Consider the following 23816-nt stretch of genomic DNA (forward strand, 5'->3'; position numbering starts at 1 on the left):
TCTGACTTAGTTCACTCTGTATGATTGACTCTCGGTCCACCAGTATCCCTACAAATGATCCAACTTCGTTCTCTTCTATGGCTGAGTATGACTTCCTTGGTGGCTCAGTGGTAAAGAATTGAGACTTGGGTTCGATCTCTGGGTCAGGAAAATCCCCTGGAGTAAGGATTAGCAATCCACCCCAGTATTCACACCTGGAAAATTCCATGGACAGAGGAGCCTTGCAGACTACAAACTACAGGCTACAGACTATAGACTATATAGACTCTGCGCGACCCCATAGACGGCAGCCCACCAGGCTCTCCTGTCCCTGGGATTCTCCACACAATATTCCATTGTATTTATGTACCACATGTTTTTCTACCCATTAATCTGTGCAATTTAGAAAAATGGTACGGATGAAACTCTTTGCAGGGCAGGAATAGAGATGCAGATGCAGAGAACAGACATGGGCACATGGGGGCGGGGAGAATGGGGAGGTGGGATAAATTGGGAAATTGGGATTGAAATATATTCACTACCATTTGTAAGATAGATAGCTAGTAGGACCTAGGTGTATAGCACAGGAAGCTTAGCTTGGTGCTCTATGATGACCTAGAGGGGTGGGATGGGGGTTGAGGGGGTGGGAGGGAAGATCAAGAAGTGGGGGTATATGTATATACATATAGCTGATTCACTTTATAATACAGAGGCTAAAACAACATTGTAACGTAAATATATGTCAATAAATAAAAAAATTTAAAACATTAAAAAAGATATTGTCATACATGAAGATTCTCAGAAATGTTCATCTTCCATTCATGCTTTCTAAAAAGTCAACTTTCTTATATAATTTAGTGAAAAAAATCTTACAAAGCAGAAGTCAAGGTATTCAAGAAACATGGGACATAACTAAAGGGTAATGAAAAGAAATCCTGGGAATACAGTGAGGGAGTAAGTAACGTTGGGATGGAAAATCTGAAGGCTTTGTGGAGAATGTCTTCAAGAGTAAAGTGGATTCCACGTGTAAGGGTATGGGAGACTTTAATATGTTTTGGCACTTTCAAAACTCCAAGGACGGAAAACCACAGTCATGATGCTTCCATGAAGTAAATGAAAATATACCCAAATTGTGGGAAACTGACAGAATCCAGAAGAGAGAATCTGTTCAGTCTTTTACTCCTGACATATTGCTCTTCAGGAGTGACTGGCTTAATGACATAAGATTATATTCCTTGCCTTTAGGTACAGTCATACTATTTGGTTCAGCCATGCATAATAATATATAAGTTCAGGGTTTGGTTGCACCGAGGCAGTATGGCAAAAGCAAATCCTTGTTCATGGGCTTCTACAGCTGGGATGAATGACCATCTGTTCTATGCACCCTCAGCTTCCTTTGTATCATTTCTGCTTCTCCCCTTCTTCCTAGCCTCTCAGTTTTGGTGACTTAGGCTCCATCCTCTCTATCTTTGGTTTACTGCAATAACTCCCTATCTGTTCTTCCCTGTGCCTTTTGGTGTCCCCTTTAATCCATTCACTATTTGGTAGGATGAACCATCAATATAAAAAACCAGTCATCACAGTCTCTTGCTTAAAATATTTCAAATCAAAAAACCCTCAAACAAAAAACTTTTCAGTGCCTTCCCATTAACCTTAAGCCAAGGGCTTCCAAATTTTAAATTTTGCCCTCTGCTCTTGGATTCAATTTTGATATTCTCACACTTTAACCAACTTGACTTTTTAAAGGTCAATTTAAAAAGCACGATAATATCTATAGACCTTTGTACAAACTGCTCTTCTTGATCTAGAACCCCTCCCCATTACCCACTCACAGACCCCTCCCCATCCTGGCTAACACCTACTCACTCACCCTTTGGGTTTCAGCTCTAGCAGAGTTTCCCCAGGAGGGTTTACAGATGATGGTAGCATCCCTGCCCCTCTATGGTACTGCAGCCTTCCATTACTATATCCTTCTACTACAGTCTCTCTTTTTAACTAGGTTGAAAGTGCCAGGAGGGGGACCCCCGTGATTCTCATGCCCACCACTGAAGCCTCCCTTCTCACAGTGGCTGTCAGTTAAGGCATTCAGCACACGTTGGATTAATGGATGACAGAGAGAAGAAGGCCCTGTACACAGGCCTCCCTGTCACCCTGTTTGTCCCAGGGCTGACCCCAGTGGCTCTGGACTGCAGGTGCCTGCCTGCTCCACAGACCTTGTTATCTCTGGTACAGCAGCTTCCTGGAGCTGAGGTCACTCTACCTCCAGAGTGGTTTCAAGACTGGAGTCAAGCCAACATAAGCCTGATTCTAAGACAGGAAAAGAGAACAGATTCTTCAAGTTATAGATCAAGGAAGTTGAGGGTGATTTGAGGAAGAAGTCTGAAGCAAATTATGAAATGTATTATTAAATGCACAGGACCCATTTGCAGTCCAGTAAGTGTTTTTAAAAAATGAATTAGAAATGAATATTTGTAAATGCTTAGGAAGGAAAGAGTTGATCAACATGAGTCATCATTGATTAACAATATAACAGGCCATTTTTGCTGTTGGGGTTTTCATGGTGACATTTGAGCCCTCATCCCTCTTATCTTGAGGTTCTGAAGGCACAACAGAGAATAAAGAGGTGGGAAACATAGAGTTATTAAATCTGGGTATTTCATCCAAATATCTCTCTATCCTTCAACAGTGCAAAGCTGTCCTGTAAGCATGGTTGTGGGAGACAGTTTAGACTTGAGGCTTCAGTGAATTTTGTTCTTTAGCTAGCCCTCTCTTTCATGCGTCCTTTTCTCCTAGCCATCTTGAGACTGAGGTGGGTGGTCCTGCAGAGGAGATCTTGAGTCCACTTTCCTACCCGCAGGCTGGCCCATCTGCAGAGAGTCTAGCCCTGCCCTGGTGGAATTCCTGCAGGTATGAGTGATAAGCTACACTTGGATTCTGATCCTTATTATCAAGTGGTCCCTCTCTCTACCACAGCATGACCTGATGATTGAATTATCCGGGCTCTGACTAGGAGCTAAAATAAAATCAGAGTCATTCATACTAGCTCTTTCCCTCCCCTATGGATAGAAATGGATAGGTGGGAAAAGGGAGATGTTGCTGCTCTTTATTTGCTGATTAGAGGGCTGTTCTAGATAATAATAGTTAAGCTAACAATTAGTGAATGCTTGTACGTGCCAAGCCCTGCTTTAAGAGCTTTACTGTGTTAACTCATTTAATCCTTACTCAACCCTCCCAGGTAGGTATAGTTTTAGTCCATGAGTTAAGTCACTTGCATAGGGTAATGCAGCTAGTAAATGTCAATGCTGGAATTTATGTCTAATAACCAAGTCCAGAGATAGAGCCCTTCCACATGATACCACCACAATGCCCTCTCTGCATAGAGTGCCTGCTGCAGACCACCAGCTAGCCCAGGGTGAAGGTGGATTTCTCTAAGGCGTTTGACACATCTAAGATATTTTTATGAATACAATAGAAAAATAAGGCTTGGCAATGGCACAGTTAAGAGGGTTATTATTAGTAACTGAATGAACCAGATAACCCAAAGAATGCTGATCCCCACAATGGCAGAGGGAGTTTGTTAATAGGGTGTCACCCAGAACCTTAGTATTCTATCTGACCTGCAGACATGGAGAGACACTGGACGCCTGAATCAAACCCAAAGAGACTTAGAGATGGTGGACCAGAGACTTTGGTTTCTAAGACTAACCTCGTAAGGATGGACATTGCCTAATGGTAACACAGCAAAGAATTTTCAGTCTTCCTCTTGCACTGGATGAATCTGAAAAATAACTGCCAAGAACTTGGGCTATATCAGTTCAGTTCAGCTGCTCAGTCGTGTCCGACTCTTTGTGACCCCATGGACTGCAGCTTGCCAGGCTTCCCTGTCCATTGCCAACTCCCGGAGTTTACTCAAACTCATGTCCATTGAGTCAGTGATGCCATCCAACCATCTCATCCTCTATCGTTCCCCTTCTCCTCCTGCCTTCGATTTTTCCCAGCATCGGGGTCTTTTCTAATGAGTCAGTTCTTCGAATCAGGTGGCCAAAGTGTTGGAGTTTCAGCTTCAGCATCAGTCCTTCCAATGAAGATTCAGTATTGATGTCCTTTAGGATGGACTGGTTGGATCTCCTTGCAGTCCAAGGGACTCTCAAGAGTCTTCTCCAACACCACAGTTCATAAACTGCTTTTAATGGCTAGTTAGTTCATTTATATGACAATTAACTTTTTAAAAAGACAGAGACAGGTGTCCGTTACAAAAAGGTGAGAGATTTGAAGCCCTATCACCTGAAATGGAGTTAGATAGATGAGAATGTTTAATACTCAGAAGAGAAAATGTAGGTAAAATTCTAGGGTTATCTTCAAGGATCTGAAAGGTTATCTCCCTAGGAAGGATGTGACTTACTCCGTGTTAACTGCAGAGGGCAGAGCTGGGACCAAAGGTTACAAGGAGGTGGAGTTGTCTAATCGCTGTGAAAAGTTCCCTGTCTACCCTTGGAACAATTATGACAGCTAACATTTACTGAATGTTCATGATGTCTGCACTAAAGGTCTTTATGAGCCTGAGCTAGAAAGTTGTGGATCAAATTCATACTTATTATTATAAGCATCTCATCATCATTAGTAAAGGCTTCATTTACTGACTGCTTATTAAATTACCTCATTTGATAGCTGCCCTGTTGACTGTTATTACTGTATCATTACTGTTTTACAGATGGGGAAATAAAGAAGCGAAATTACTTTCCTGGAATCATCCTGCTTTAAGTTATTGGTTTATAATGATCTGCACCCAAGTATTCATGCTCCTGATACTAACTCCTGGGGTTATGCATATAATAAGGGGTCAGATCAGAGCGGTTCACTAGAAATATAATGTGAGCCACTAATGAGAACCATGTGTATAATCTTATTTCTTCTAGTAGTTGCATTTAAAATGTAAAAAGAAACCAGTAAAATTATTTTAAATTAGTATATATAGTATACATTTATGTCTTAACCCAATAATTAACCCAACTGAATCATCACATTTAAACTATCATCATTTGTTGGAATGATGTAATCAACATTAAAATTATTAACCAGCTATTTTATCTTCTATTTTCACATGAAGTCTAGTGTCTATTTTACACTTACAGAACATCTTAGCACTAGCCATGTTTCAAGCATTCAGTAGCTGCTTGGAGCTCTTGACTGCTAATGGACAGTCAGTTATTATTCAGTCGCTAAGATGTGTTCGACAGTTTTTGACCCCATGATCTGTAGCACACCAGGCTTCCCCGTCCTTCACTCTCTACCAGAGTTTGCTCAAATTCATTTCCATTGAGTCGGTGATGTTATCTAACCATCTCATCCTCTGCCGCCCGTCTCCTCTTGCCCTCAATCTTTCCCAGCATCAGGGTCTTCTCCAATGAGTTGGCTCTTCGCATCAGGTGGCCAAAGTACTGGAGTTTCAGCTTCAGCATCAGTCTTTCCAGTGAATAATTAGGGTCAATTTTATTTAGGATTGATTGGTTTGACCTCCTTGCAGTCCAAGGGACTCTCAAGAGTCTTCTCTAGTACCACAATTTGAAAGAATCAATTCTTTGGCAGTCAGCCTTATTTATGGTCCAACTCTTACATCTGGACATGACTATTGTGAATAGGTTTGACTACATGGACCTTTGCTGGCAAAGTGATGTCTTTGCTTTCTAATACAGTCTAGGTTGATCATAGCTTTCCTTCCAAGGAGCAAGCATCTTTGAATTTCATGGCTGCAGTCAGTGCAGAGTTAAAATTTAAATCTCCTTTGGGGCCTAGGTGGTGGGGTGGGTGGTACTGAACCCTAAAAAACATCTTGCTTACATTCTAATTCCCCAGTTCCAATTTATGTCCTTTGCCAATATGCAGGGAATGCATAGCAATTGTCTTTTCCTTCTCTGGTACAGCCAGCATAGATACTTCAGAATTTGGAGAGGACAGGGGTTTCTCCTGCAGCCTTCCAACAACTGTCATTTCCCTCCTGGCAGCTACTCAGTTAACGCGCTTAATTTCTGCTTTGAAAAGGACTAAAGTAGCTTGTATGAATCAAATAATGTACCTTACAGACCAAATTGGGGATAGAACGTCTTGCTTTAAGCAAAGTTATGCAAAATTAGGGAGTCCCTGGCTTAACTGATGAGAAATAAATCCCGTGGTCTGTAAGCGCACAGGTGACTGTGAGGAGGAGGAAACGTTCTGTCGTTAATTTTGTCGCGCTGTCCGAGTCCAGGCAGAACGTCAAAACAAACACATCAGCCTCTTCAAGTAGCTTTAAAACGGCCCACCGAAGTTTCCCCTCAAAATCCCAAAGCAACTGCCAAAATTGAAAGCTCGTAAAAAAAAAAAAAAAAAATGCCACGCACTCCAGGCCTCCCGGAGGTGGCGCTATGAGGGTGACGGAGTTAATTAGTGCCTGCAAAACGCCGCTTGTGAGCTCATCCGAGAAGTCATGCTCTGCACAATATTATTTATAGCAGAACTGAGGCGTGCACGGTGTTTGACATTTCCTTCTCTTTAAGTAGGGGGCCTTCAAAAAGTCGTGGGCACCCCCATCCCCCCCAGGCGAAGTGCGGTGGGCAGGCAGCAGGGCGCCGGCTGGAAGCGAACGCGCCAACCACGCGGGTCCCGGCGCAGGTGCCGGGGGCGCCGGCGGCCACTCCGCAGCGTCTGCTCTGTAGGAGAGTTCGCGGCTAATCTCTGGATGCCTTGCAGATGCAAAATGTGTCTCTGGCCAGCAGGAGGAAGGAAGAGGAAGTGAGAGCAGCGGCAGCCGGCGGCGCAGCAGCCGGCCGACCCGGAGTGTAAGTGCGTGTGCTCGGACGAGCGAGAGCGGGCGAGGATGGGCACGGGATAGAGAGAGGCAGAGCCACTCACAGCGCCGCGGCCCCCGAGCTGGGCGACAGACCCTCCGGCTCCCCTTCCACGGTCGCGGGGTCGCCAGAGATCTTATCGCTGGGAACCCTCGCCGCCGCCGTCCTGCGACCCCGGGCAGGTTCGTAAAGTTTCCTGGGCTGGCGCGGCGCCCTGACTCGCTGACCTCAGCGCGGCCCGGGAGGGACCTGGGGCTGGGGCGAAGAGGAGGCGTCCTGCTCCGGGGGACTCTGGGCGCCGCGGAGACTTTTGTTTCCTTTCTGGGGGCGCCGCGGCGCAGGCGGGGGTGGCCGCGGGCTCTGCGGGGTGAAGGCTGCGGGCGCGCCCGGGCACTCCGCAGTTGGAGAAGTCAGGGCAGAGGGGGAGGCGGCAGGGGGAATGGGAGCCGAGGGAGGGGCGCCGAGGACGGGGCGCAGGGCTCGTGACGAGGGAACCAGCCGAGACGTTTCGGCCAGGGCCGGCTGCAGGGGGTCGACCTGGGGTTGCGCTGCTGGCGCCGGGGGACTGGGGACTAGGGACAGGGCGAGTGGGACTGGGGGCTTGGGCACCACAGAGGGTGCGCGGGAGAAAGGACTGGCAGCGAGGACTCCCGGCTTTTCTCAGGCGCTGGAAGATGGGAGGGAATCCCCCGGCGAGCGCGCTACTGGCAGGGGGCGGTGATGGGCTAGAGGGGTGGAGGGCCCGGAGGGACGGGAAGGGGCGGCAGGGACAGCTGGGAGCCCCAGACGACTGTTAGTAAATACCCGCCTCCCGGGGACACTCAGAAGTCCCGGCTGGGACCCGGAAAGGAGGTGGGGGGATTCGATGGGTGATCCTGGCATCAGGGGCGGGGGTGGGGGGGCGCCCCGGGCGCGCCTTCAGGGAAGGGAGGTAGCCGAGCTCTGGGGGCCCTGGAATCCCAAGCAGAGCGGGGCGGCTAAGATCGCAAGAGTAGCTTTGAGGAAGAGGAAATACAGAACTCAGCCGGCCGTGGGGTGCGCGCGTGTGTTTTGGGTTTGGGAAGTCCGTGTGGTGCCGCGGGCGCGCGCGAGGGCGGCGAGCGTGTGTATGTATGTGTGTGTGTGTGAGAGAGAGAGAGAGACAGAGAGAGACAGACCGAAAGACCGAGAGGGGCTCTGGAGCCGTGGAGTCCCGCCGCCGCCGAGTGACCCTCTGAAGCCTAGGTGCTGTTTGAGATTGACTGGTCCGGAGAAGGGTTGTTGACGGTGGGACCTGCGTTGACCTAAAGCCAAGCGCTTGACCCCGGGTAGTGAGCCGGCTCTGTGGGTCTCTGGACAGCTCCGGAGCCTCGCAGGGCATACTCTGTGATGCCCAGTGCCCCCAGATTGGGCCTACTAACATCACTGGCCTTAAATGATGCGGACTTAGATCGTTATATTTAAGATTTCAGAGAATCTGTGACAAGGGTTTCTCCACCCTTGAGACAGAGGCCGCAGTGCTCCCCACGTAGGGCTGCCAGTGACTTGGGGGTGAATTTTCTAGTTGTTCTTTTTTTGGTCTATAAAAGAAAAGTAATTAATGACCAGCATTTATATATCAACTCTTTGAGGATAACTTTGGGAACTAGAGGGGCCTAACACCACTCAGGTTCACTTTCAGAACCAAAAGGTGTCAGTGGCCATTACCATCAGCCTCCTCTGATCATGGTTTTCCATAGTATCTCACCTCCATACCTACTGCCCAGGGTTGTTTCAAAGTTTATTGTTCCCCAGTTTGTGAGTTTGAAGGTCAGATCCCCTGCTGTTAAGTGGAGGACATTTTTTTTTTTTTTCTTATAGCTGACCTTCTGGACCTGCTCTTTACTGTGGTAGGTTTCCTATCTCTTAAGGGCTGTGGTTAAATGTGCATATATATTGCTTTCTTCCTATGGCTTATGACTTGGTTTTATTTGTTTTTAATTAGATGGATTGGTTGTCCTCTCAGAAAATCTGAGGGAATGACCTTGAGTGTTCAGACTCTGCAGGAGGGAAGGGAATGGTGAAGAAGCTGGGTAGGTGTCAGGGAGGGGCAGGCTGGGAGGCTGGCCCACACCTGAGATGGTGGAATTCGGGAGCAGACACGTCTACCCCTTCTTCTGACTTATCTCTCTGCCCTTCTTGACTGCAGCAATTCTGTTTTGCCTCACATTCTTCTCTTTCACCCCAGGGTTTTTGCACATATTATTCCTTTTTCACAAGGAACTTTCCCCCACATATCCAGATGGCTCACTCCAATGTTTCCTTCAGGTCAGTTGTCAGTTTATAGGAGGGCTTCCCTGACTACTGTAAAATAGCAACCAGCCACTCCCTGGTTCTTTTAAGTCTTTCAGTTTTCCCTCTTAACATTTATTACCCTCTGGCATTATATATTTGTTTGTTTGTCTGCTTATTGTCTATCTTGACCATTAGAATGGAAGTTCCACAAGGGCAGAAACCTTGTCTTATTTACAGGGCCAGAACCTAGACTGATTCCTACCTAGTAGGCTCAATAAGTACTTGTTGACTTATTAAGATGGGCCTTCATAGGAGAAGCTCACCAGGGAAATATACCAAGAAAATACTACAGCATCAGGGACAAGTAAGAAAAGGCTTTTTGCCTTTTCTCCTCTGTCATTTCCCCATGCTCAGCCGCACCTCTTGCAGATCCCTTTCTGCCTTGAGTAAACTCCTACCTTTAGAATTTCAGCCTGAAGAAAGGAACTGAGAAATGATTCCTTGGGAGAGTGAACAACCAGTACAGTTTATTAATAACACATAGCCGCTTTAGATTTGGTATCTGTTTCATCACTCTCCTTGGAGAATGTCTTTTTAAAGTGTGTGTTACTTTAGCCAAAGGAAGACTCCCCTGGGAAGAAGGGTATTACTGTGAGTAGAGTGAAGTCAGAGACAGCCACTGTATTCCACTCCACTCCCCCAGCAGATGGGAGTGAAGGAGAGGAGGAGAGGGAATAAAGGAGGAAGGAGAGGAAGATAGAACGGAGCTGGGTAGCAGATGCTGGGGAGAAGAGAGATGAGAAAAGCCCAAGAGAAGAAAAGTGAGAGAGAGGAAATGGGACAAGGGGCTTCTACAGTGCTGTTAACAAATCATACATACTTATTAAATTGACATAAGACAACATTTGAGTGTTTTAAAGTAATAAATAACCCCCCTTCAGGTGCTGGGTGTGAATGGGTGGGGATAAAGGTGGAGGAAGGGAATGCTTTGAAGCCCTTGCAGAGAGGATGTGGCTGGGGCTGTCCCAAGGGGCTCAGAACACACACTTTGCTGACATTATCATCTTTCTTAACACCGTAGGTTTATAGGTAATCATTCCTATGGAGGACATATCCTGTCTGGATCTAAGACAATGGGTACCCTTAAGGTTTGTAACTGAAGCCTGCAACCACTTTTTTAATGCCTGAAACCATCCAAGTGGATCATTTGATTTTTAAGATGTCACAAAGCCTCTCTACATCACAAAGCCTCAAGTGTTTGCTGCTAATTACTCAACTCCATTTCTGCTTCTTCTAGTTAACTAGTGTTTTTATTTTTATTTATTTTTTTTATTTTTTTTCATTTATTTTTATTAGTTGGAGGCTAATTACTTTACAATATTGTAGTGGGTTTTGTCACACATTGACATGAATCAGCCATGGATTTACATGTATTCCCCATCCTGATCCCCCCTCCCACCTCCCTCTCTACCCGATCCCTCTGGGTCTTCCCAGTGCACCAGGCCCGAGCACTTGTCTCATGCATCCAACCTGGGCTGGTGATCTGTTTCACCATAGATAATATACACGTTTCGATGCTGTTCTGCAGCCGGCTAGCTCCTCTGGACTTGCTCGGTCCCTTTGTTCTGTGAACGGCCGGCAGTGTGTTCGGGCTGGTTAATTTTCTCTCTCTCTTTTGCTACCCCACAGTTTAAGTTGCTATCTCACAAAAGCTCCTTCCGATTGCCCTCAGGGCACTCAGGCCCGGTCCTTACCCTAAGCAATGCTGCCCGCTCCTCTCCGTTCCGCCCCCACTTGCTGGTGGCGGATGCGGGTGTCTGGGGTACTTTTCTGCTGGGAGTTGCTTTTAGGCACATAATCTGTGGGTTTTATTTCTTTTTCCTCCCAGTTAGGTTGCCCTCCGAGATTCGAAAACTTCCCCCAGACCCGCCAGTGTGAGGGTTTCCTGGTGTTTGGAAACTTCCTCTATTAAGACTCCCTTCCCGGGACGGGTCTCTGTCCCTAGCTCTTTTGTCTCTCTTTTTATCTTTTATATTTTGTCCTACCTCCTTTTGAAGACAATGGGCTGCTTTTCTGGGCGCCTGATGTCCTCAGCTAGCGATCAGAAGTTGTTTTGTGAAGTTTGCTCTGCGTTCAATTGTTCTTTCGATGAATTTGTAGGGGAGAAAGTGGTCTCCCCGTCCTATTCCTCCGCCATCTTGGCTCCTCCCCTAACTAGTGTTTTTAAAGTTTAGGGTTGCAGTAGGAAATGGATCATAACATCAATTTCTTAGGTCCAGACCAACAGTTGAAAACATGAAATAGAAGAGAGTACAATGGAAAATAGAGTGTTTTACAAAGCAGACACCAAATCTAAATGCCAAATGTATTACTTAATATGACTCGTGTTGAAAAAGTCTATTTTAATAATTTTGGGGGTGCTAGGCATATACATTTTAAACCATTTGCCAAGGATAGTGATGAAAGTGTTCATGGGGTCATACTTTAAGAAACACTTAGCACCCTCCCTCATTACAAAATGCTGTTAGTTTAATCTCCTGCAAGAGATGCTGTTTCCCAATGATGAATCAGATGCAATAAAAGCATCAGCCATCGACTCAGCCTTTAAAATACTGCTGTTCATAGAACTCGATGGTCTGTTAGGCCCCAAGAATGCCATTTTGACAAAGCTGGAGATCCAAGTGTATGGTTTTCACTTTAGTGACATGGAAGGGCAATAGATTATATGTAATAACTTTTTAACTTAGCATAAAATGAGTGAAAATACTCTTTTCTGGCTAAGTTTTAGTTTAGAGCTTATGAAGTCTTTAAGCTTTTGAGGTCTTTGGAACTTACTCCACTGAACTTTTTCTTTCATATTCTACACCTCACAGTTCTCAAATGCATGATTTTCATTACTTTCAGAGGTTTGCAAAGACAGAAGTAATCTTGTCTGGTGGCTGCCGCTGCTGTGATACACAATTAGATTAAGCTTCTTAGCTGACCAGGGCTTGGAACTGGCCAACCAAAAAAAGAAAAAGGCTGAGAACTTCAGTACCATTCAAAACATCAGGATTTTGAAGACCAGTTATCCAGGGAACAGAGTGTGGCTCCCATGAAATGTGTGTGGCCTATGAAAGCCTTTGAATATGCCTAGTGCAGCACTTTTAGATACAGCAAAGCCAGCCTGAAAACACAATATACACACTGGCTGCAGTTTTTGGATCCCTGGATAATTTAGTTTGTCTGAGTGTCAACAATTGGAACTTATGTTTAATAGCCAGAACTGAAGACTTCAGATCACTCTTATGATCCATGATTAATTTAACTTGTGACTTAGCACTAGGATTTCTGAACTTGTTTAAGATAAGTGCAGGTCAGTTTGAGCAGAATTTTGTCACCAGCCTAAGGTGGGGTGAACAGCCAAGTATCCGGTAGGAATCTGTGTGGGAGAGGGAATGCTAGATCATCAAACAGTATTAACCACAGCAACAACCTGGCCTACTACTGAGTAGAGACATTAGTCACATGTATAAATAGAAGGAGATGATGAGTCTCAGTGTTCTAGGCCCCCACAAACGCTGATTTCCAGAATCTGAGCAAGATTATTATTGGAACCTTAATTTTAGGAGTTGAGGCTACAGTTTTGGCCATTTTAGTTCTAACAGTTGATGCAGAGAATATCACTTTCCTCAGTAGAAAACAGTGGCAAGCATACTACTTGTTGGGCTCCTGGACGGCTGTGGGTTGGGTGGGTTATACTTGCTGGATAAGGAGCAGAGGTTGGAGGGCGGCAGGAGTGAGTAACCTCTGACTGAGCATTGCCCCAGTGGCCTTGGAGTCACAGGATTCATGCAACATCTTCCTCCTTGTGCCGGCAGCTGACATGCTTCCTCCAGGAAATGCTGTTTTGAAGATGGTGGGGAAGAACTGGTATAGTGTTCTTATCCATTTTATAGAAGTGGCTTGAAGAAATGAAATGTCACTGTTGTGCTTAGAGAGCAGATCTGAGCCGACGTCTGCCTTTTCTGACCCTTTATGCTGCTGTTTCTTTCACATGCCCCATGACTCTTATGTTGACTGCTTATTCTTCTTGTTGGTTCTCTTGGACTAGCCTAGTCGGAGGCCAGGACCCCCATGTCAAGCTATGCTGCAGCCCATCCAGGTTACCCTTCACTCCTATATGCTAATGAAAATGCCCTGGGTTCTGATGGATGTGCCCCGGTTGCCATGGCATCTAGGGATGTATCTGTCATCACTGAGGCCAAGTTTTTCAGTGCCTTACTTTGTATATCCCATTCCAGAGGTGACCTCTTTAGTCTTGGGAGTCAGTGATCCTTCTCTCAGGGAGAGCCTGCCCATCACCCAAGCTCATGATATTGAAGCATATAAGCCAGAATGCAATTCATTAATCAAAAATGAGACTGAAGTTTGCCAAGGAGAATAGACACATATTCTTCAACCAACAGTTTTTTCTCTTTGTGGATGAGTCATGATGAAATCAAAAGCGTGGAACTACTTGATGGTGGTGGTGATGAGGACCAATTTGGAGGAAGGAATACATTTAAAGTATCTTTCAGCTAGTCGTACCTTTTTTTGCTACTTCTCCTGCTCCATATGTTAATATCAACCAAGGGAACCAGAGACTGGAGTCTTTAGCCAGGATGGTTTCTCCCTTGGGTGATGCTGAGACTGCAAATTCTCTTTTTCTTCTTGCAGACTATTGCCAATCTATGCTGATCCTTTATGTCAGGCAGTCTCACTGTTGACCCTTGAGGCTGGATAATCCTTTGTTGTGGACAGTGTCCTATGACTCTTAGGATGTTTACTAGTTTCTCTGGCCTCTACTACCAGATGCCAGGAGCAGCACACTGGTGTGATAACCAAATATGTCTCCAGACATTATCAGTTGCCGGTACCCTTCCCATAGGAAGAACCACTGTTTGGTCTTCTTGCATGAATTAGTCCAACTCTGGGCTATCCGACAGGCTAGACTTTTGACAGCAGTTAAAAGTGCCCCAGTTTTCTATTCACTGGTGATTCCTTTGCCCTAAGGTGGCTTTTTCACACATGGGTGGTCTCACCCTTTATGTTCATTTATTTCCTCTAATTCTCTAAGTTTCCTCTCTAGCTTCCTCTCCTAAAACTGCAGTTGTCTTCCTAACCCAAATTGCTTTCAAGTCAGTTTCATGTGTGTTTCTTCCTGGTACCCCCTGGTTGGAAAAAACTGTAGCTAGTGATTTTATGTCTCCGTTTCCTCACAAGGTCTTGAATTCTGGCCCATGGTTACCACTTTAGCTATATCCTCCACATAATGGGAATAAAATCAATGAAACAGGAAGGTGGTCGCAAAATTCAGCTGGGCTTGTTCACAGATCTGTCACGAGATTAAAGAACTGTCTGTGTGGGGATGAGTTAAGAGGGTGAAATGCCTCCTCTGCTGGTGAAATACACCTTGGCTAGTTGAGTAGTGATAGATACTAATGGTCCGTTAGGATGACCAGGACATTGCTTTAAAATGCTGCTGGGTGTGGAGTCCTTTTCCACTCTGTCCATTAGATCCCTGTCCTAATCTTGCCACATTTGTTTTCTTGTGTAATTATCTGTCAACCTTTTATTTACCTTCACTGTTGTGCCGCTAGAGCCGGACAGCATCTAGTGGCTTAGGCGATGTAGAGATATTGCCGGCTCGTGTACTAGCTGTATCTCCCTGAGGCAGCCACCTTCTTATAAGTCACAGCCCTATAGCCAACCTCCACCCTTCCTTCCGCCCTTTGTGCTTTTTTTTTTTTTTTTTTTTTTTTTAGTTTGAGATTGCATTTAGAAAGCCAGTGTTTTGTGCTCTGGGGTTCTGTGGCTGAGCAGTCCTGGATGAGCTATATTTTCCAGGCTGCTACACACAATTACCCTTAATTTCAAAGCGTAATGCATTTCAAAATAATTTTTTTTCCCCTGTTTTCAGGCTCTTTTATCCAAATGCAGAGCCACAGCTGGCTTTACCCTTGGCCCCCAGAAGGCATGTGGCTTGGGAGGTGGAGCCAGTGGAGGGACTTTGGTTAGATTGCGTATTTTTGGCTGAGTGAAGAGAGAATTCCAATAACACTCAGTAAGACTAGTTTTGCCTTGACTCTTGCCCACCCTCACCACTGCCCCACCCCATCATTTTCAGAGCATTTTTATAGTGGACCATGTGCCCTCATTATTCTAACCACGCGCCATTCAGTAGGAAGTGGCCAAGTATTCAGACATTTAGATTTGGGGGATAGGACTGATCCTTTCATACACGAAATAGTAAATGTTTGTTGTGTATGTGTGTATGTGTGTGTGTGTGACACACACACACACACACACACACACACACACACACATATCCATGTAGCTTTCCTAATATTGAGAGATCTTTAGGAGCAAAGAAACTATTCTATCACCTGCTAAATCTTGTTTTCTCCAGTGCTTATCATTTTTATTTTTATAGCAAGTCAGTATAAATTACATTAAATCAAAACTTCTATCAAGGAATGTATATGTTTCCATCATCCTTGAACTTACTTTACTGCCAAATAGTGACTTCAACTCGTTAGAACTACTTTCTCAATTACTGCCCATTCTTTGAGGATTTGGAGAAACATTTGCCTGGATTAAGATAAGAGAAGCACAGTGAAAGTTTATTTACTTATTGTAGTATATATTTTTAAACGGGCTTCCCTGGTGGCTCAGTGGTAAAGAATCCTCCTGCCAATGCAAGAGATGTGGTTCGATCCCTGGGTGGGGAAGATTCCCTGGAGAAAGAAATGGCAAACTCACTCCAGTATTCTTGCTTGGGAAATCCTGTGGACAGAGGAGCCTGGCAGGCTATTACAGTCCATGGGGTCGCAAAAGAGTCATACATGACTTAGTGACTAAAACAACAGTGATAATGTTTTAAATGTGTGTCTTATACTTAAATATGCATATGAGTATTTTTAAGTTGAAATATGATTGGGCTTATAGTATGCCTCATAATACTTCATTCATTCATTCATTCAACAGCCATTTTGATAGCATTTTATGTCATGCAACCAAGACTCTTGCTTGTCCTTATAAGACCCACTTCAGATGAGCAGTTTGGTGAGGGGCGCTATTGCGGAAACAAATTCATTAATAGATAGTCATAATAGAGTGTGACAAATGTAGGTTTAGAGTGTGTGTAGATCACAGAGGAAGGAGTTCACAATGAAATGACTCTGAGAATGTTCTGGAAAGCTGAATGTTAAAAGAAAAAACTGGTTAAGTTTGGGGAATACAGCAATCAGGGTAATGGGGAGAAAGTTTGAGAGAGGTCTTATATCAATTCTTCAGGGAGCTGGGCATTTGGAATGAGTGGAAAGGAATGCTAAAGTATTTTAGGCAAGAAAAAAGACACAATTGGAATTCAATAAGGAACATAAGTCCCAAGACCAGATGGAAGATAGGTTAGATGGTACAGCAGGAGGGAAGTGCCAAGGAAAGATGGCAGCTGTAAGCCACTTTCTTCTAGGCCAACCCGAGGAAACACACAGTCTTGGTCAAATGAGTAAATAAAGCTTCCTGTGTAAATGCAACTCCATTTTCAAGTCTGAGGAGTGGGTTAATCCTCTTCTTTTAAAGAGACAATTTTCAGAGGGCCAACCCTTCCCCCTCTCCAAGCTGGATTTAAGCCAGAAGGAAAGGATATTGGCATTGATGAAAATAAAAGATTTGGTGACTGAATGGATTTGGGAAAAAGAGAAAAGTCTTTGAGGTTTAAATCTAAATAAATATGTGTTGGTTGAGGGTTCTTTTCTCAGCTTCAGATTTTATACCTTTCCAATGGGCATAAGTCCCTACCTCTTAGAGTTGCTGAGGTTAAATAAACATGATAATGATTGTAAAGTAAGATACCCCAAAAGTCCTTGGTTGGGTTGGATTTACTATGGTTGTTGATGTTATTAATACTTATGCAGTAGTTTTGATTCAAGTTTTTTATTCAAATATTTTCCTGAAATCATTTAAAGACACACATTTATTATTTTATCTTCTTTAAGTAGCTTGGGGAATTCCTCCTTAAATCTTGACTAGACTGTTAGGTTGATTTACATATCTTTTCTTCTGGAATACAGGAGAAATAGACTGAAGGTTAGGGAAAATTACAGTTGCTTGTGAATTAAAAGAACTGACATAATGACTAATGTTAGCAACATGGGGCCCTCAAATAAAACCTCTTGTAAATGGATCTCTATCCCCCATTCATTGACAACTAACCTGGAATTTTACTGTTTTATTATTATTTTACCTTGGATAGAGAGAATTGAGGTTGCTAATTGGGAGTCTTTCCCTTTCCTTGAATTCAGCTTTCCTGAGGCTATTCTTATTCGTTGTGGATGGGAGCCCCCTGAGAAAGCCCCAGTTTATGGAGCAATAGTGGAGGAGTATTTGGCAGGAATTTCATTCGGTTGAACTGAGTTTCATATGATTATGCTGCATGTTAAGGACTTAGCTCAATGGTTCCAATAATGCTTTGTAACTGTCCCTTTCTAAGTCGTTTGGAACTTCCCAGGAGTAGGGATGGTTGAAATGTTCACTGGCAGGTGAGTGGTAAGAAAGTATTCATTTTTCTTCTTTAATTTGAGCCTATAAATCAGATTAGAAAACATTCTGGATATAAACAATAGGAAAATAAAACTAGGATGTCTACAATCCTGAGTGTACAGCCGTAGTATAGCTTTGTCATCCCAGCGTGATTAATTGTACCGTTTCTCTTTCAAAAGTACACCAGTTTGGACAGTTCATTTTATGGCCACCTAAGTAGAAGCCACCTGTTTCCATTTCTATTCATTTTCCCTGGCCATTGCCAGTTTATTTGGATGCCTTTTCTACTTCATGCTCCTTCAGGATGGCAACAACTAGCTGAAAGGCTCACCAGCTCATTAAGCAGTAGCTTATATACCTGCCACTTGGTACTGGCTTTTATGAAGTGGGTTGGAAAACAACAAAACAAAACCTCAACATAGACACTTAACTGCCATGAAGTATGGGTGTAGGAGAGAAATGTGCCAAGTGAAAACTACTTCTCCAAGTCTGTGCTTTGAAAAGTATAGTCCCCACACCCCTGATACTATAGTCATGAAAAGTCTTTTATCTAATCACTATAATCAAATCTTGTCTGGTACCTGACAAATTATACACTCTCTTTAGTGTACAACAAAATCCCCAGTCACTTTCTCTTCTCCCAGTTAGGGTGATAAGTATGGATTTTTCATTGCTAGATTGTCCATTGTGTGGTAAGGCCTCTTTACTATCTATCAGGATTAGTGTGTAGCTTTAAATAGGATCCAATGTTAAATAAATGTTAAAGACCCATACAAAGATTTATATAGTGAAATATAAATTTACGATAAGTCACTGGAGAATTACATCCATAGCAAAATATAGATCAGATTAACAGTGATTCAAACATATTCATTCACCTTGGACCCATTTTATAGATGATACATGTCAGGGAGACTGGCTGCAGACCAATGCAAGGCCCAGAGAAACCGTATAATAGCAGTTTCAATGTTGAATTTCACTCTTCTTTGAAAATCCAGGATTTTTCTGTAGCACATCAGATGCTATAACGCTCTCTTGCTGCTGTGTCTCTGTTGATTTGTCTAGTTCATTTTTGCCTTACTTGAACCCATTGTATTGGAATATTTTGTCTACTTGGTGAAGGATGGGGAACAATGCTGTGAGAACTTTGCTTCAGGAACATGTGAAAGAGTACAGTCAAGGCCGCAAGCCCTTCATTACCTGGTGGTGGTGGTTTAGTTGCTAAGTCGTGTCCGACTCTTGTGATTCAATGGACTGTATGGAACCCGCCAGGCTCCTCTGTCCATGGGATTCTCCAGGGAAGAATACTGGAGTGGGTTGCCATTTCCTTCTCCAGGGGATCTTCCCGACCCAGGAATCGAACCCAGGTCTCCTGCATTGGCAGGCAGATTCTTTACCAACTGAGCTATGAGGGAAGCCTCATTACCTGAGCCAGGGCCAACTGCTGGCAAGATGGCAGGGAGGAGAGGGCAGTAATGGTGGATTCATTTATATCTTCGTGAAGCCTCATTCTACTGTAGTAGAAATTGTGTTGTGATTATTGCCAGCTTATTTAGGGCCATTTGAAATCATTCAAATATGCTGGTAACAATTCCAGCATTTGAAAATGCCTTGAAACAGTCTGAGAGTCGGCACCTGGAGCTGAGAATGATAAGACTCATGAAGGTGTACAAAAATATAGGAAGTAAGTCATTGTGAAAACCCCCAGGTCTGTTTTTATATCAGCATATATTTTTTCAGACAATGAATAGGCTTTAGGGTAATTTTTTACAGCCAAATCAGAGCAAGGCCCAGAGAAATGGCATAATAGCATTTAATATTGAACTCCACTTTTCTTTCAAATTCCAGAAATTGAATTAGGAAGAGTTGGGCTCGTCCTTTTGAAATGGTAAATGCAAAGGAAGGCATCCTGTAACGTAGGCAGGGGAAGGGAAACCACCAGAGGACTTGAGTCCTCCTGGTGCTGGAGAGACCCTAGAACCTTTAACCTTTAGGACAGAGATCAGAGTATGTTTAAATTCTTGGTGGCTACTGTGGGATCTGCATCAGCTCCCAGTGTTTGCTTTTGAAATACTCTTTAATTCCTTGGTTCATCCACAAATATTTGTTGAGCTATGTACCATGGGTATGCTAGATGATACATAAACAATGGTGGGTCTCCTTCCTAGGGAAAAAAAAATAGCCACGTAGCTGATGTCATGGACTTCTTAGACCTCAGCAGAGGAAGTGTACATTAATCAAAGAATCACACAGAAAATGTGACATTCAAACTGTGCCAAGGGCTGTGGAGGTAAAGGTCTGATACTGGGAGCGCCTGCAGCAGGGGCATTAATACAGCCAGAGCTGAGAAGGGAAAGAACAGATTTTACTGGGGAAAGAAGAGTCCCTGCCTATGGCTAGTGTGTGTGAAGGTCATTTGAAGGGCGGACTTGGATGTTGAAGGAACTGAAGCTAGAACACAGGGCAGGGAACTCTCCAGGCCTGGATTAGACTGGAAAAGAGGGCTCATTGGGACCACGGGTCTGGGCCTTTCTCAAAAGAGCAATGAGCAATCACTGAAGTGTTTTACCCAGGGGAGTGATGGGATCACATTTATGTTTTGCAAAGATCTTTCTGACTTCAGTGTGTTAACTTTTACATCATTTAAAACTGCTCACAATGTGACCTCACTATTACTACTTTTAGAATCTTCACAATTTCTAAAAGAATCAATTGAGCCACTAGTGTCTCCTTCAGATTTTAAAGAACAATTTAACTGAGTGATTTAGCATGAATATCTCAACCACTTAAGAAGGATAAAGTCCCTAGTTCTGTGGTTCACAGACTTCGAAATGCCTAAGAATCACCCGGGACCCAGAAACTGCATTTTAAAAAGTCCCTCAGGTTGATTCTGATGCAAGTGGCCCTCTCTCCACTTTAAGAAGCCTCATCCTAGAAAGTGCTAAGGAGTGAAAAAAGAATTATAAACCTCAAGGTAAAACATTATCAGGCAGCCAGTCTAGGACAGAACCTCTTTATTGCCTGGATTTTAGCGTGGGCCTATTCTCCCCATACTGCCGGGATTTTCTTACAGGGCACCTGAAATGGATTCTAAATCCTTTGGGTTTCTTCTCATTTATTTCCTAATCCTTTCATATGCAGCTGTTTTCTCAGATCTATGGCTTACTACTTCTGTGTCTATAATAATTTACTTTTCATTTTGTTGCCATTTAATAAGAATCTTCTTTGTGTGCATGCTGGGTCACTTCGGCCGTGTGGGACTCTCTGTGACCCTCTGGACCATAGCCCATCAGGCTCCTCTGTCCATGGGATTTTCCAGACAAGAATATGGGATTGGATTGCCCCGTGCCCTCCTCCAGAGGATCTTCCAGACCCAGGGATGGAACCTGCTTCTCTTACATCTCCTGCATTGGCAGACGTGTTCTTTTCCGCTTGCACCACCGGGGAAGCCCAAGCATCTTCTTAGATAAGGCCCAAATGAAGCTATGAGGTGGGAGGTGGTGGGAAGCCTGCCCCGATGAGGAGGTGGTGGGAAGCCTGCCCCAATGAGGAGGTGGTGGGAAGCCTGCCCCGATGAGGAGGTGGTGGGAGGCCCTTCCATGGCTTTTGCTCAGCTTGCCATCTGGAGCAGGAGACTGGCACATTGTGCAGGGGAGAGACGAGTCAGCCTATGGTTGCCACAATGTGGAATTTTTTCCGGCGACGTTAAGGGCCAGGGATACCAGAGGACTACTTTCGGGGAGGGCGTCTCCTTTCGCTCCCCTGTTCTGGTGCCGTCTTAAAATTCTGCTTGGAAACCAATCATGAGGAAGAGAGTGGGCTCACAGCGGTTCCCCAGGGAAATATAAGAGCCCAGAATTCCTTCTCAGGTGAAACCAGGTGGAAATGAATATTAAGAGCAAATTTACAGAAAAGAAGTGACGGCAAAGGCGTCAGGTGGCAGGAAGAGAGCGTGAAGTACCCCAAAGCCACATCTCCCTCTGGTCACCACGCCGAGCTCAGTGGTCACCTCCTCTGGGAGCCCTCCGTGGCTTCCCGGTATGCCCTCCTGGGACACACCAGTGTTTCTCTGTGCTGTCTCTTTACACTCCGCTTCCGGTCTCTGCTCCTGAGCCGACTGGAGGTCCAGGGTAAATATTCCCAGTGCTGAGCCCGTAGCAGGTGCTCAGTCAACGTTTGCAGGAAGAAGCGCTGTGAAGCGTGCACGTGAGCCCAGCGTCCTTTTGGAAGGGCCTTTTAACATGGCTTCTTTATCGCCGAGTCATCAGGGCCCCAGGGCCACGTGGTTCAGGGATGCCTGGCACATAACTCTCATCGCTCTCAGTTTTGCTCAAGACTGGTCCCGCCTGAGGTCACTGTGATGGACGCACGGGCCAGACAGATGTCAGATGTGGGAGGCGAGCGGCTGCTGGCTTTGCAGTGCCCTAATCCTGTGGTGGCCGTGGTTACTGCTTTTCTGTCATTCCACTGGACCCAGACGTGTGTAATGAACGTTCCGGAGGAGGACACCAACATTGTCAGCACGTTACTGCCTGCAGAAGTATTTATACTTCGTGTGTCTGCTTGTAATTCTCTCCTCCTCACCAGAAAGCCTATGGGGCGGAGCTATCAGAAGAACATAAGTTGGAAGAATGTAGAAAACATTTCTTGGCTTCCACCCTGAAACTTCTACCCCCTCTGTGTCTTCATCCACGGTTCAGCCCGTGTTGAATCTGGACAATCTGTTTCTCTCTTCCTTCCTCCCGGTGCCTGTGGGCGACCAGGCATTCATGACACATGCTGGGGGCTGGGATCCTTACCACATCTGTGGTTACCTACATTTCTTTTATTAGTTCTGAGAGTATCATGGCCTTGATAATTTATATTTCTTAGCTAAAATCGCACATTATTTTTCTAGCAGCTATCAAGGGTTTTAGCTAGCAATTGAAACTTGATAGGTGTCGTGGCTCTTCATTGCTGGAATGATTTATCCTGATGTTCAAGTGCTGAGCCGAGCCCATTTCTTTTAAGCCAGATAGTACACACACAGTAAACCTCAAACTTAAGTGTTCTGAGTTCACTCTGGAGGTGGAGCAAGTTTAGGCCTTTGGAGCCACATTCTCAGACCTTCCCCAGCTCTTTTCAACTTCAATTAAATAACCAAACAACTCCTTGCTTCCCCAGTGTGGGGATCATGCCAGTTGTTGAGTACGTCTATTTGGATTATGAATTCTGGGGCCGAGGAAATAACCAAAGCTTGGAGTCGGGGACCTGCTGCAAGATGGATCTGAGCTGAAACTCCACTGATCACTTGAATTCCATAAGCACCTCTCTGACTTGTGGGCCACTGGGGACATTTTGGGTCTCTTGGAATTGGTGTCTCTTCAGAGTCAGTGACCAGTAATCCCCCAAAGGTTTGATTATTTCCCTTTCCCCATTGCACAGTCTCCCTGAAGAGGCTGTCAGTCCCTCTGGGGGAAGGCTAGGAGAAAGATTAACAGTATATGTTTTTAGCAATGTACCAGGGTCCTTCCTCAAGGGCACCCAGCCTCATCTTTATTTAAGGGATTTTTGGGTCTACAAACTGGCTCAAATTGGGGAATTGATGGAAGGGCCGTGACTCTGTTTTTAGTGGTTCAGGTTGGACTTGCATTCACTTGACCTAGATCTTTTCTGCTTCTACAGCTCCAGTATGGATTTAGTAGGCTGCCTGTTTCACCTTTAGAAATATCATAATTGACTCCCCAATCCCATGTGCGTACTGTCGATTCAGTTGTGTCTGACTCTTTGTGACCCTATGGGCTGTAGCCCGCCAGGCTCCTCTGTCTATGGCAAGAATACTGGAGTGGGTTGCCGTGTCCTCCTCCAGGGGATCTTCCTGCCCCAGGGATCAAACCCCACATCTCTTATGTTTCCCACATTGTAGGTGAATTCTTTATCTATTGAGCCACACCCCATAGGTCTGTGCAAAGCTGACTATTCTGACTGCTGCTTTGATTCTGTCTATATGGGAATCACGCAACACTAGAAGGTCCTTAAATAGAGCCCTTGACTGGCTTCAGGCCTGACGCCTTCGCTCTCTTAGACACTTTGCTGAGCTGCCTTGGGGGAGTGACAGAGGCAGGATCGCCACGGCTACACAGATGGAGTCTGAAATTACTCATCCCCTACTTGCTGTGGGCAAATTCATTAAGCTCTCATAGCTTCCATATCCTC

General features: G+C 44.8%; 1 protein-coding gene across 2 annotated transcripts in view; it reads left to right on the forward strand.

Annotated features, from left to right (window-relative positions):
- The first annotated feature begins 6452 nt into the window (after positions 1 to 6452).
- ELMO1 (engulfment and cell motility 1) overlaps positions 6453 to 23816 on the forward strand; it is a 562488-nt gene continuing 545124 nt past the window's right edge. Inside the window, exon 1 of one of the 2 annotated variants that reach the window (XM_061165360.1) lies at positions 6453 to 6794. The gene's annotated coding sequence lies outside the window, so the exon portion shown is untranslated. The other variant, XM_061165359.1, reaches the window with a different exon arrangement.

The sequence above is a fragment of the Dama dama genome, chromosome 18, assembly GCF_033118175.1.
Source record: "Dama dama isolate Ldn47 chromosome 18, ASM3311817v1, whole genome shotgun sequence".
Classification (NCBI taxonomy): domain Eukaryota; kingdom Metazoa; phylum Chordata; class Mammalia; order Artiodactyla; family Cervidae; genus Dama; species Dama dama.